Source organism: Tupaia chinensis, unplaced genomic scaffold, assembly GCF_000334495.1.
Source record: "Tupaia chinensis unplaced genomic scaffold, TupChi_1.0 Scaffold000544_1, whole genome shotgun sequence".
Classification (NCBI taxonomy): Eukaryota; Metazoa; Chordata; class Mammalia; order Scandentia; family Tupaiidae; genus Tupaia; species Tupaia belangeri.
In genome coordinates, this window is record NW_006160056.1 from 3,391,237 (window position 1) to 3,406,191 (window position 14,955).

General features: G+C 39.4%; 1 pseudogene; it reads left to right on the forward strand.

Moving 5' to 3' along the window:
- The window catches only part of LOC102486508 (60S ribosomal protein L5 pseudogene), a 2,953-nt pseudogene extending 2,191 nt beyond the window's left edge, over window positions 1-762 (forward strand).
- The last annotated feature ends 14,193 nt before the right edge of the window (window positions 763-14,955 follow it).

Genomic DNA, 14,955 nt, shown 5'->3' on the forward strand with positions numbered 1-14,955 from the left:
TTCCCTTTTTCTTTCTGTCTTTCTCTGGTGAACATGTATGCCCTATAACAAATTAGAAAATAATAATAATAAATAAAATTAAATAATTCTTAAAGAAGAAAAAAACTCATTTAAAATAATTAACGAAGGAAAGTAGATGTCTTTACAAAAGTAAAGGCAATTTTATCAAAGAGAGTTACTATAAAGGAGCATATAGAGGCCCAGCCACCATGGTGCAGACATTGGGGTGCTTCTGCAATATAGGAGCCACGTGAGAGGCCTTGGGTTAGATCCCAGACCAACGTGAAAAGGCCAGTACACTCATAGGTGTGTCTATAAGCCTGATCGACTGAAAGACTGGCGGATGAATCATAGTGTGGTTCTACTCTGTCAAGGGTAAATAAAGTTTTTAAAAAAGGCGGGGAGGGAAGGTAGAGAGAAGCACTGTGGTATTGGGGGGAGTGTGGAATTATCATTATCAGAGGTTTCTTAGGTTTTGCTGTTTGAGATTATAGAGATAGCATTTTTGTATGCTGATCAGAATGTCCCAGAAACCAGAGAAATTTTCTTGCCGTAGGTAGGGAGTTTTATTTAATCCAAGTCAGAGTCCCTAGAGAAGAAATGAAGAGGATTTTAGTTCATTAAAAAAGAAAGTGATTGAAAAAGAAATGATCAGTATTATTGCTCTGGTTTCTTCGTGATGACTTTATCTAGGCCCTGTTTGATGAAGAAGAATGCGGGAGAGTGAAGATGAAGAAATTGAAAGTTCAGGAAGCCTCATAGAAAATGTCAAGGAAGAGATCTAAAGTAAATATATGAGATAAAACCACATAAATAAATAAATAAATAAATAAATAAATAAATAAAGCTGACCAGAAAGGTTGATCTGGAAATTTTTGTTTACAGATGTGTAGAAGTCAAGTGCAGTCCTTTGGTTGGGTGTTGGTTTTATGGGTTAATATGGGCTTTGTGAAGAAAGAAAAATTCAAACAGTGTAGAAGGACATATGTTTAAAAAATGAAACTCCATACACGCACACACACACACACACACTTTCTTTCTCCCTAGAGGACCTACTGTTAACAATTTGGTGAATATCATCACAGGGGTTGGTGTGTGTGTATATATACACACATATAAAAGTGTGTATAATTACTTTACAAAAACAGGCTCATATACTGTTTACACTACTTTGAAGCTTGCTTTTTATACCCAACAGTGTGTCTTTTGTATTTTTCCATCTCAGTAAACATAGCTTTACCTCTTTCTTTGTAAAAAATAATTTCAATAGTATTACATGAACAAACTATACCATATAAAAGGGACCTTGGGATATGTACAGTCTTCCTCCAATCTCCCAGCCAGTCAGTTTCTCCCCAGAGACAACCATTACCAATTCCTTGAATGTCCTTCCACAGTTAGACAAAGCAGAGAAACATATATATGTGTATGTTTCTCTATGACTAGAATATACCGTACGCATTTTAGATTTTAACTGTGTATCTTGAAGATCATTTCGTGTACAGAGTTCTTTCATTCTTTCAAATGACAGCATAGTATTCTATTGTATCTTTATTTAATCAAATATTGTTTCCAGATATTTCAAATTCTGCACACTTAGTTTAATGTAACCATACCAAGCAACAATTGAAAAGTGTTTCAGCATGACAGGAAAAAAATGCAAAGACTCAAAAAAAACATTTGAGACAGTAAAGCATTATGAGTGAAGGTCAAGACTAGAGCCTTGTTTATGAGACATAAAAATAAATTATTAAAAGGAAATTTGAAATTCTTGGGGCTAATATTGTTATAAGGAATTGATTTTTTTAAAGGGTTCAATTTTTTTTTTTTAATTTTCCAGAGGGCATGTGCACTTGCTGGAGAGAGCCAGAGAGAGGGAGAGAGAGGGAAAAAAAGAAAAAGAAAAAGAAAGCACCTTTCAAGAGAAATAGTGGTCATGGTGCAATCCTTACTCCGTTTCTCCCTTCTTTAGGGGTTTTGGGCATGCACATACATGTGGCTCTTACAAGTTTCTAGGTCTGGGTCTCCAACCCCAGCATTGGTCATATGGAACCAAACTGCCTTAACACCAACTCGTGGACTAGCCCTGGAATTGATTGTTTTTACTACTTTCAAAGGTGTTACAATGAAGAGCCCCCTCTCTGTGTTGGGTACCTAAATCCTCTGAAAAACCTTGCATGAAGCATTTTTTTCTGGCAACAGCTTATTAATATGTAAAAAGTCATGTTTTTAATAGACATGACTAGTTAAGAAATTATGCTTCTCAGGACCAGCAGTTAGTATAATGGCTATGTCATTGGACTCCCATGTAGTTGACCACGGTTCGAGTCCTGGACCCGGTGGCTTAAAACTCTCCAGGTGCATGTGTATGCGTGCCCAAGATCCCGAGAGGAGAATGGAGGAGAAGGGATTGCGGCGTGACCATCCCCCCTGGGGGGTGATTTCTCGCTTTCTGTCTCTGTCTTTCTCTGGCTGGCTGGCAAACGCACGTGCCCTATAACAAAAAAAAATCCTCTCAAAAAAAAGAAACTATGCTTCTCCATTTGGCATTTGTTCAATGGTTTTTGCAGTTGATACTTTTCAGAGAGGCTGGTTTTACAGATATTACAAATAAATTAATGTCTCTGAAATGATAACTTTTTTTTTGAGAGGTTTTCGCTATAGGGCGCGTGCGCTCGCCAGACAGACAGAGAGAGACATAGAGACAGAAAGCGAGAAATCACCCCCCGGGGGGATGGTCACGCCGCAATCCCTTCTCCTCCATTCTCCTCTCGGGATCTTGGGCATGCACGCACACGCGCCCGGCATGAGTTCTAAGCCACCAGGTCCGGGACACGAACCCCACGGTTGACTACGTGGGAATCCAGCGACATAGCCATTACGCTAACTGCTGGTTCCAAATGATAACATTTTTACCTGTAAAATTCCAGAAAAAAAGAAAACAGAAGTGAAACTTCTACATAAAGTAAATTGCTAACTGAATTGGCTAGCAAGAGAATGTTTTGGGGGCCAGCAGATGGCATAGTGGTTATGTTGCTGAACCCCCACATACCAATTACAGTTCGAGTCTCAGACTTGATGGCTTGAAACTCACGTCAGGCATTCATTCATACATTCATTCATCCCAGGAGGAGATCCCAGGAGGAGAAATGAGGAGATGGGATTGCAGCCTGGTCATTCCCTCGGGGTGGGGGGGTGATTTCTCACTTCCCCTCTCACTGTCTATCTCTGTCTCTCACACACGCAAGTTGCACATGCCCTAAGACAAAAACCTCAAAGAAAGAAGGAAAGAAAGAAAGAAGGAAAGAAAGAAAGAAAGAAAGAAAGAAAGGAAGAAAGGAAGAAAGAAAGAAAAGAAAAAGAAAGAAAGAAAGAAAGAAAGAAAGGAAGAAAGGAAGAAAGAAAGAAAAGAAAAAGAAAGAAAGAAAGAAAGAAAGAAAGGAAGAAAGGAAGAAAGAAAGAAAAGAAAAAGAAAGAAAGAAAGAAAGAAAGAAAGGAAGAAAGGAAGAAAGAAAGAAAAGAAAAAGAAAGAAAGAAAGAAAGAAAGAAAGAGAAAGAAAGAGAGAAAGAAAGAGAGAAGAAAGAAAGAGAAAATGTTTGGTGGTGGCTACAATCTTAAAATATGGATCTCAATTCTGTGACTATTGAGTAGGTAAGTGAAGTTGAATCATTCCATTTTCTTTGCTATAATTTCCCATTTGGAAGACCAGTGGAGTAATTATGTCCAATGCCTCTGCCTACTCTACAGACACACTTGAAGAAGCAGAAATGTAAATCTGCACACAAAGGAACATTTCTAAAATGAACTTTTTATATGATTATGTATTAAGAATCTGGGCAATTGTCTCAAGCAGGCTGTGGAGGCTGAGAAATATGTGTGTCAAGAAACAACTGGGGAGGTTGTTCAGACTTCCCCTTGCATTGCTCCCCCCCCCCATAGCAATTGAAAATCATAATAAAGAAAATTTCAGTGACTGGTGTCTTACATTATGGGACATGGACATTGGGGGGTCTAAGCAGTGAGAGAGATGCACAGTGGTGATTAAGGCCATGGGCTTCCATTTCATGGAGATCCAAGTTTGGAAACTGGCTGGGTCAGCAGGTGGCATGGTAGTTAAGGCACTGGATTCCACATGATTGCTTTTGTGGTTCAAATCCTGGCCCAGCAGTTTAAAAAACACACCAACTGTGTAAGTGTGTGTGTGTGTGTGTGTGTGTGTGTGTGTGTGTAGGGGGAGTGTGTGTGTGCACAAAATCCCAAGAGAAGGATGGAAGAGAAGGGATTATGACACAGCCATGCCACCAGGGAGGTGATTTCCCATATTCACTCTTTCTCTCCATCTTTCTGATATGTGCACACACTCTATGGCAAAAGTCTAAAAAAAAAAAAAAGAAAGAAAGAAGAAAGAAAATTGGCTCCATTTTTTGTTGACTTTAGGATTTTAAACAATTTATTTACTCTTTTTAAAGCTTTTATTTCTTGATCTGTAAAGCATCTACCTTTATGATTGCCATGTAGTCCTCAGTAAAAATTCTCTCCTTGGTTCCTTGGTAATCCCATTTTTTTTTAATTACCAGAAAATGCATGTGCTTTCCAGAGGGAGATGGACAGAGAGAGACAGACGAAATGGAGAAAGCATGCCCCAGTGGGTGCGATATTGCCCGATCCATTTTTCTCCATTTCTCCATTCTATAGGAATGGCATGCAGACACAATGGCCAGTGTGTTTTTCAAGGCTTCAAGGCCAGGTTTCAAACTGTGATTGGCCATGCGGGATCTAGCTCCCTCAACTGCTAGGCAATGGGACCTCGGTAACCCCAATTTTTTTTTCTTCAAGGTTTTTGCCATAGGGTGCATGCATATGTTTCAGAGAGAGACAGAGAGATAAAAAGTGAAAAATCACCCTGGGGGTGATTTCTTCTCCTCTAGTCTCCTTTGGGGATTTTGGGCATGCATGCATACACATGCCCAGCATGATTTTCAAGCCTCCAGGTCCAGGACTCAAACTGCTGTCAGTCATGTGAAAGTCCAACACCTTAACCACTATGCCACCTGCTGACCCTGAGTAACTTCAATCTAACTGTCCACTCCAAACTTTTGTTTTAATGCAATATTTGTTATCATGCAAGTTTATCAAATTCTCCTAAAAATTTAATAGATCTAGGACCCATATGAACATATATACATAAATAAAGATTTTAAAGCTACACCTACAATATATATGCATAAGTGCAGAATTTTAAAGCTGGACATGGTTTTCCAATTGTAAAGATTATTGAATATGTGGGGAAACTGAGGCTCAGGAAGGCAAGAGACCCACCCAAGGTTACAGAGCTGATTGGTATAAGGGTCAGAACTGGTGCTGTGTTTTCTGCATTCTAGTCTAGAGCTTTTTACTTCTTGCCTCTCTCAAATCACACGTTTAATAAAAATAAAATATACTTGCTTTCAAAAACTCATAATGAGAATGTTAGTTTGCTTCTATTACAGGAGTCAGTGTCATCACTCCATTGGACACGCACACACACACACACACACACACACACACACACACAAATAAATCCTGCAAGATGGTTTTCATCCAGCTAATAAAATGACTAGCACACAGATGTGGAAAACCACCCCATACCCTTATAGAGCTGGCACCCAGAGACCCAGTGGGAGTAGGCCACAGCCTAGGCTCTAGGACCCAGACAGAGACAAATCCTGAGGAAAAAGTCAGAGAAGGTGGAGAGTTCCACACTCTTCACCAGGCCTCAAATCAGGCTTGCCTTGTGTATTCAAGAACTAGAGGGGACTAACACCGAGAACCCTTAAGTTCACATCAACCGATGATGGCTTGATCTGTGCCTCTAATGACCAAACCAAAGGATCTTTTGGGCTCCCTCACCAGGGCAGGGCTCCATCACTGATCAAATAGCTATGCTCAGGATCTGACTCATCCAACTCAACAGAGTGGAGAAGGTCAAAGAACTGGAAGCATATCCATTCCAGTTCTGGACACCTGCCTGTCTGCCCACGAATGACCAATGTGGAATCTAAGGAAGGAGACTGCCCCCAAAAGTCGGCTGGCTTCTCTAACTCCATGCATGGCCCAGAAACCACAACAATCTTTACCCCTGACCCTGGCCACCACCGGGAAGGCTTCTGTTTCCTTCCACTTGGCCTCCAGTTCTGTGGTTGCCAGTATAGCCCAGTGGCCATAAATTTCAAACTCTACAAATGTTGACCTACTTCTAATTCTGACTGCAACTTCCCCTTTGGGAAAACAGCCTTACTCTTGAGTACTCTCTGCTAAATGAGTGCCACCTTGTCTCTTTCCTCCACATCATCATTATAATTAATAAGCAACAATATCATCCCTCGTGGGTATGTTCTTATTAGGTGTTAACTGGCCTTACCATCATTATCTCATTAAGCCTTTCCACCTAAATTACTTTATCAGCTTTCCTCCGAAGGAGGTCTGCTACTGTCTGGCTAAAATGAATCCCCTACACAAACACAGGAAAGCAAAAAGGATAATCACAGGCATTTAGACCTGCTCCAAATATTAACATTTTTGGGAAAAATTAGTTATTTCCACTATTTGAAATGATTTTTCATTACTATAAATCCTTTCATCCAATGTGTTTAAAGCCATACCCAGGAGCTTTCTGACTTAATCTCACTCATTTTCATTAAAAAAAAAAAATGTTGTCATTGGATATATTCTAAAATATTTATAATAGTTAAAACTTCCCCCCTCATCACTACTCATAAAGTCTATTTGGATAGATTACCTCCAGTTCTTTTATTAAGATGCTGCATTTGATATTTTGTATAAAAGGCAGTGAATGGGTTTGTTCATTTATTTCCCACTTCAGTTGTTCCAGATGCACTCTTCTCTTCAACTTCGCCTGATAATGCTTAGTGTTTCTTTCCTTTAATAGCATTCATTTTCTAAATCAACCTTTTGTAAAAGGCAGATGAAGACTATTCTACTCAGAAATGAATGGAGAACATAGACTAATACATTTCTCTAGAAATGCTTTCATTCCTTAGGACTAATGACACTTATTGCATCCTCTATTGTCCTGACAATTTTATGTTAACCATGAACTCTTTTCATCTTTTTCCTCCCTTATTTCTAGGTGGTGCACATTCTCCAGAGGCTGGGGGAGAATATGCTATTGAGAGTTCAAACTTGCCCTTTCACAGCCATTAGTCACGCTTTGTTTCCCATCCCAACTATCTCTACCCTTCCTTCCCTTCCTGACTCCCTTAAGCTGCCTCCTCATTCATCTTCACTTTCCAAAGTAGTTTCCTATTTTTAAATGGCTTATTATCTCATATTCCTCAAAACCCACTTCTCCATCAAACTCCAGTGTTCATTTAATTTTTCTCAAAAATCATGAAGTCTTATTTGGCAGGCAGCGTTATTTCCCCCTTCTTGCTCACCCACCCCTCAGTCATCTCTTTCTCTTCACTTCTCATCTTTCCAAGTATTTCTTTGTTCCCAAAGATACAAATTATGATTTGAAATGACAGAGATGAATCTTAATTTGTGTATTTTATATTTATTCCATTTAATTACTTAATTTTTAAAAATCCTATGATCATTCCAGTGGGGAAATCCAGCTTTCTAATTCTTAAACCTCCCCACAGAAACAATCAATACACTAGCTCTCTTTTTTATTTAGTCAAGGATAATACAAGGAAATTTATGTTCAAATAAAATATCACACATTTGTCCATCTGAGACATTTGGTTGTTCTTTTTCTCATTTGGGAATGAAGCTCAGTACCATAGCCAAAAGACACATTAATATCTTACAGATCTATAGCAAAATTGGGTGTGGTCACACCACAACTCCCTCTGTTCCATCTCTTCATTATTTCAGGATTTTAGGTTCATACCCAGACATATCTAGTGTGTTTTTCAAGCTGCCTGGACTGTGATCAAACCACGATTGGCCCATGTAGGATCCAGCTCCCTTAACCACTAGGTCAAGGGGCCAGCTCTTAAGAGAATTAATTTTAAAATTTTGACAAAGACTGGAGACATTCATTCTTTCACTTATTTTCTCTGCTTTACTTTCTCCCAAACAATACTGTCTTAGTTCAAGTTTATAACAGGGATGAATTCCCATCTGTATAGTCTCACCTTTTCACTCTCCCTTACTTACCTCCCATTGCTTTATTTTACTTCATATGTACTCTATGTCTGTCCTGACCATATTCAGCAGTTTTGTAACTGCTCAAGTTCTCCTAGCCTATCTCCTTGGTCACGAGGACATCCATCTTGTTTCTGCAGTGCCCTTGGGATGCAGACAAGGGACAGGCATTGTGATTGTTGACTTAACAGTGGTAACACCACAGCAAGGGAAGTAAGTATACTGACCAAGGGACAGCCTCATATATTATGTTCACAGGAAGAACTGGGTCGTTTTCCAAACTTTAACTGCCTCCCTATTAAACGTCTCTGAAGAAGTGTTCATTTCACAATTTTATTTATTTTCCCATTCTTTCCCAGTCATTCAAAGGCCTTATACTAAAATAAGGTTAGTAAATTGTAACCACTGAATCCTAGAATACATTTTCATATCATTACAACTTCAGTCTCATTTTCAATTGGCCTAAGGTATGTCTTGTTTGTGCTGTGAGAAATCCTGTTCTTTGAATGGCTATGAGTATGTTTCTTTGTAAAGAACTGGGTTTCCAAGTTAATATTTTTTTAATATCCCAAATTATCTGCTCTTTTTTCTAAAATGTGACCCCTTTCTCCCTCAGTATTATATTACAATTCACACACAATTTCTCTTGAGGATATGATAGAGTCTAATTTTCTTCATTATTCAATTTGGATCCTGTTAAGCAAGACAGGCATTCACTGACAAGAAGAACATTTAAATTTTGGCAAATAAGTTCATTAGTATTCAGAAAGCTTTGCACCCCCCATATTTAATAAACCTTTCCATTACAGAGTAAGAAATCCTGCAAAATAGTCAAACAAATTAGTAATGGGGCCACCAAGAGAGTACGTTCAACCCTGACTCAGAGATGTCTCAATTTATCAGTTTTCTGTCAATCATTAAAACAAGAAAGATGAAACATGCAATTATATACAAGGAGACAGAATTCCTAATTCTTTCATCCTGGATGAAGCAGAAGAGTTTTAATTGTGTGGAAAAATAAGATTTTTGTTTTCTCTCAAGAGGGACAGAGAAAAACAAATGTAAATTGCTTTAGAGTGAATGACAGGAGCTTCAAGTCTGCAGACCACAAACAAGTAGTGAAAAATGAGTCCCTCATCTATGTATTTTGTCTCTGCAATGGCTAATACCTAGATATTTGGAAATGTGAAATGGTTGACAGAATGTTCCCCTTTTCATTAGAATGTTTAGAGTCATGTAAACTAACTGATTCTGTGTCTGATTAATGGGATAACACTGCACTAAAATATTTGAAAATGTTGTCAGTTATTCTAGCATCAATTTTCTACTTACATGCTATCCAAGCACTTTGATCCTCTTTTAAGTCCTACTGTTATTCTATCTATGAACTTTATACTGTTTTTAATATATTTACCCAAAGAAAAGCAAGGACAAGAAGAGAAGATAAAACACTACTCAATCCATTTAGTAATGATATACAGCTGCAAAAATGGAGGAAATAGAGAACATTAAAGTTCCTGTCAATGAAGAAATACAGACATGGGAACCAGCAGTTAGTGTAATGGCTATGTCGCTGGACTCCCACATAGTCGACCGTGGTTCGAGTCCTGGACCTGGTGGCTTAAAACTCACGCCAGGCGCGTGTGCGTGAGTGCCCAAGGTCCCGAGAAGAGAATGGAAGAGAAGGGATTGCGGGGTGACCATCCCCTCTGGGGGGTGATTTCTCGCTTTCTGTCTCTCTGTCTCTCTCTGTCTGGCGAGCGCACGCGCCCTATAGCGAAAAAACCTCTCCAAAAAAAGAAAAAAAAAAAAAAGAAATACAAACATGAACTAAGGATGTCTGTCTGTTCCTTGACCTCAACTAAGAAATAAACTTGAGAGATCAAAGTAATTAATTCCACCACTTAACCAGAAATCGAAATTAATAAAACTATTTCCCTAGGATAAAATTCTCAAACCAAACAGTTTGTGTCAATAATTCTGAATCTGAAATTTCATGGATTTATTTCTCCATAAAATCTTTTCTGGACTCAGAGATATATACCAAAAAGATTTAATAATAACTGAGGAAACAAAGAAGTATTTATGTAAGATTCACTTGGCCCAGTCACTGTGGCACAAGGGAAACAAAAGTACCCTGGAAGGCTGAAAGGCATGTGACCAACTGTGGGTTTGGATCCTCCGGTGGGCCTGAAAACATACTGGGCATTCACATGGGTGCTCAAGGGATTTTGAGGTTAGAGAAAGGAGAACATGGCATGATAAGACTTGCTGAGGATCTCTCTCTCAGGCATGTGTATACCTACTCTAAAAAACAAGAAACATTAATTTATAAAAAGATTCACAATGAGGTAAGAGATCTCAGTAACTTTTTTTTATATGATTCATGTTTTTCTTTCCTTTTTAAAGCGTGCACCAGTCATAGGGAATACATGAAGCATAGCATATATGAAAAATGTCTATTTTTTTTTTGGAGAGATTTTCACTATAGGACACGTGCGCTCGCCAGACAGAGAGAGATAGAGAGACAGAAAGCGAGAAATCCCCCCCCCCCCGGGGGGATGGTCACGCCGCAATCCCTTCTCCTCCATTCTCCTCTCGGGATCTTGGGCCCACACACACGCACCTGGCGTGAGTTTTAAGCCACCGGGTCCGGGACGCGAACCGCGGTCGACTATGTGGGAGTCCAGCAACATAGCCATTACGCTAACTGCTGGTTCCCAAAAATGTCTATTTATTGAGAAGTTCACTTTTTTAAGTGTAGGAAGAAGTCGTCAAGATTCCCCCTACCTAGGCAAGGGTAGGTTGCAGAGGATCAAGTAGTCAATGGCCTTTATTGGTATCAAGGATTATCCCTCATCAGTTTTACATATAAGATTGACTCTTCATTACATCTGGAAATAGCTCTGTTCACAGTAATAGTGAACCTCAATGAATACATGATCTGTATCTTAGAGTGCTGCAAAATTGCTAGAACAGATTGGGACACTTGCATATGGTTGGTTACTATTGCCTATGGTTGGTTACATGGTTGATTCTCTTATATGGAAAAGCCAGCAGATAAAGGGAAGAAGGATTTTTTTCCACTTTCTTGTAAAAGGTTCTGGAATGTGGGAAAGGGTCAGGTTTATTTTATGTCTCCAGACAGAGCACACACTCAGTCCATGGCACATGGTATAGGCACAGTAGGAATGTAGTGGAGGAAAAGAAGGAGAGAAGGAAAGAGGATGGGATGTTGGAGGTAATAAAGCCTCTTTGTGCTCTGTGGGGGATGTTACTAGAGCATTCTTAACTCCAAAGGGGAGCAACCGACTCATCCTATCCTGAAAGATTAATGAAACATCTTCTCCAAAAATATAAGTCAAATAACTATTGAAGATCTATTTGACCTAACAGCTGAGGAAGAGAAAAGTTAGACACTGGCCAATTATAACCCTGGGCCTGGTTTTAATGTTTTCAGAGTTAGAGGCATCTAGATGGAATGTGAAGTGACTTTCCCATAGTCTCATAGCTTGTTAATATTAGAATACAGACAAAAATGCGGATTTCAGTCCAGCATTGTTCATTCTACAGTTTCCTACGTAGAGCAGAAGTAATAGCTGGTTCCTAGTCCTACCCCTTACTATAATATGTATATTAATATTAATGTATATATTAGTATATAACCTTATCCCTTACTTCTAACCCAGGTTACTTCATATTTCCTTCCCTAAAAGCCCTACTAATCCTAACCTCTACCCTTGGCATCACACACAGAACTTTATACAGGGTGCTAGGGGGGAAAAAAAGCCTATATTCCTAGAGCCTTTATAGAATGTAGGCTTATTCAGCACATGGTGACTAAACACGATTAAGGCGATAGCAATTACCCTATTAACTGGTAACCTGGGCTGCAGAATATCTTTGTGGCCACTTCTTTGCTGTTGTCAGTGCTCTTCACACCAAGGGAAAGCTAAAGTATAAGCTCCATGTGGGTAGAAACCATGTCTATCTCGCTCCTAAGCCTCCACTGTTTCTAGTAGGTACCTAACTATTTGTTGACTTATTAAACAGGACTACCAGCTTCTTATTTCATGACTCCAAGAATGTTCCATGATGTCTCCATCTACAAATAATCAGCAAGATCACCCTTCAGCTAAATATTTTTTAAGATCTCAGCTCTACCTGATGTTTCTGTTGATCTCATCAACTCAACACACAGAATCTAACCACCCAGCCCATAGGCAGAGATCAAACTCCATTTGACATGAAATACTCAATAGAAATGATCCTCACTCCCCTGAGAACAAAGATACTCTAGAACTGGAAGATGCTAATCTATGCAAATGTCTTTATTGTCAATCCCTAGTACAAAGATGTGACCTGAAAGCTAATGAATTGGTATCTTCTTTAAACCATTGTTGTTCAATTTTTGCCAGTGGAAAGGCTGAGTTCCTCATAGAAAAAAAAGAAACAGAATGACAACTGAGGTACTTAGTTTATCTTCCATGGTGTCATAAACAATCCAGTTGCATTATGTAGTTTATTTAACCCAATTAAAGAAGCAAAAGCAAAGGCCCTGAAACAAAAAGTCCCATACTCCCCTATATTCTGTATGCCCTACTTTCCATTCCAAAGGACTCTATCAAGTTGCTTCTTCCAACTCCATACAGAATTCTCTCTGAGAGTAGGGCTGGTAAATATATTTTCCTTTCCTTGTATTTCTACAGATGTGTTAGCATGCTATTGACATTTTAGTGCCCTTATAGGTTAGTCCCTCAAGCAGTTGTCCGGTTGGTTCGTCTGGTCTGATGACAGCCATTGCTTGAAATGAAGAAGGCAATCTAGCGAGAAACTGCAGTTGATGTGCCTCTTCTTTCAGGGGTGGGCAGTCCATTCACATCTTCTTGATGATGGTGTGCAGAGGTCAGGGTTCAAGGAGCTCAGCGGCAGCAGTGAGATGCATTATAGAAAAAGGCCAGGCTCCTCCAAAGCAGTGGGTTTTCTTTCTGTCTCAGCAACTGTAAAATTATAAATCAAAGATTAAGAAGTTAAACCACTGCTCAAGTGAGGATCTTGGTAAATGCATGGCTTAAACAAAGCCTGATGATGGATTCACTGGTGTCTAAATGATGTCTGTGGTTTTCCAGACAGTGGAATAGAGACAACAGCCACACACAAGGTATGCCAAAGGATTCTCCATTCCTTCATTAATTGTGCTGTAATAAAGAAAAGGGGAAAAAATCCAATTATGATTAAATTCTAGTAAATCTGCATGCATTAAAACCTTTAGAATGAGTGGGCTAGGAAGGGATATACTAGGGAAAAGGAAAAGTCCAAAGAACCCACAAAGAGTTGCTTCTTCTTCATAGTAGTACACAGGGAATGGGATAGTGATTATGTGACCTGGGTGAGAGCTGAATAATATTTGGAGATAAACTCAGATTTAAGTTCCCATGAGTCAGAAAGAAGCACAGTAACACAAGCATTATTCAGTTTCTGGATAATCAATGTGGTTGAGTGCCACAATCTTTAAGAAAATAAGACAGAATGGGCCAACAGGTGGTATGGAGGTTAAGGTGCTAGATCTTACATGGCCAATTCTGCAGTTGAGTCCTAGACCTGGTGACTTGAAAATCATGCTGGGCACATGTGTGTGCATGCCCAAAATCCCAAGAGGAGAATGGAGAAGGGATTGTGGCATAACCATCCTCCTGGTGAGTGAATTCTCACTCTACCCCCCAATCTCTGACAAATGCCCATGCTAAGCAAAAACAAACAAACAAACAAACAAAAAAAAAAACTAAAAAAAGGCAAGGAAAAAAAGAAAGAAAGAAAAGAGATAGGATGATAAGAACCTCACCCAAAGATAGTCTAGATGAATCATCACTAATTTAGGGCATCTATGCCAAAGGCACCAGAAGCCATGTATTATAGTGCCTCTGTCAGGCTAGGAAAATCACCTATCAGTGACTGTCTTTGGCTGCCTGTTGGTCTTTCTGTGTACTTCTGTCCCCCTCTCACACTTCTGGAGCTCAGCATCCATGTGCTATTTCTTTCATGTGATTGAGAGCAGTTAAACAGAAAGTCTTCCAGCTGCTAGATCTGAATATTTCATGTTAGACTATTAACAATTGGTGATTTTAACACTCAAGTATCTGCAATTTATAAATGGAGCTCATTCATACACATAAAACTCTTAAGTACTGAAACATGGAAAGGAGAGGGAGGGGAACAAATGAGCAAGAAAAGGAAAGGACTTCGTATGCTTCTTGCTTCATCTCACCATCATTCCACATGAACTGCCAAACCTCCAAACAGTGGGCTGCTGCAACTTTGCCTCCAATACTGAACACCTGCTCCCCTAGTCTGAGAAAAGTTTTATCCTTAGAGCACACAGAGAAGTGGATCCTCCAGAAATCATATCCTAGTCCTGTGAAAAAGCTTCTTACAGGGACCAGCAGATGTTATAATGGTTACTTCGTTGGACTCCCATGTAGTCAACCACAGTTTGAGTCCCAGACCCTGTGGCTTAAAATTCACACTGGGTATGTGTGCATGCATGCCCAAAATCCCAAGAGGAGAATGAAGGAGAAGGAATTGCAGAGTGACCGTCCCCTCTGGGAGGTGATTTCTTGCTTCCTGTCTCTCTATCTCTGTCTCTCCGGTGAGCGCACATGCCCTATAGCAAAAACCTCTCTTTAAAAAAGAAAAGAAAAAGCTTCTTACAGATATCAATGATCACACCTGTATTCCCAGTGTCTCCATAGTTCAAATTCCTCACTTTACAAAGAAGCAAACAGAAATGTGGTTTAGACAGTGTC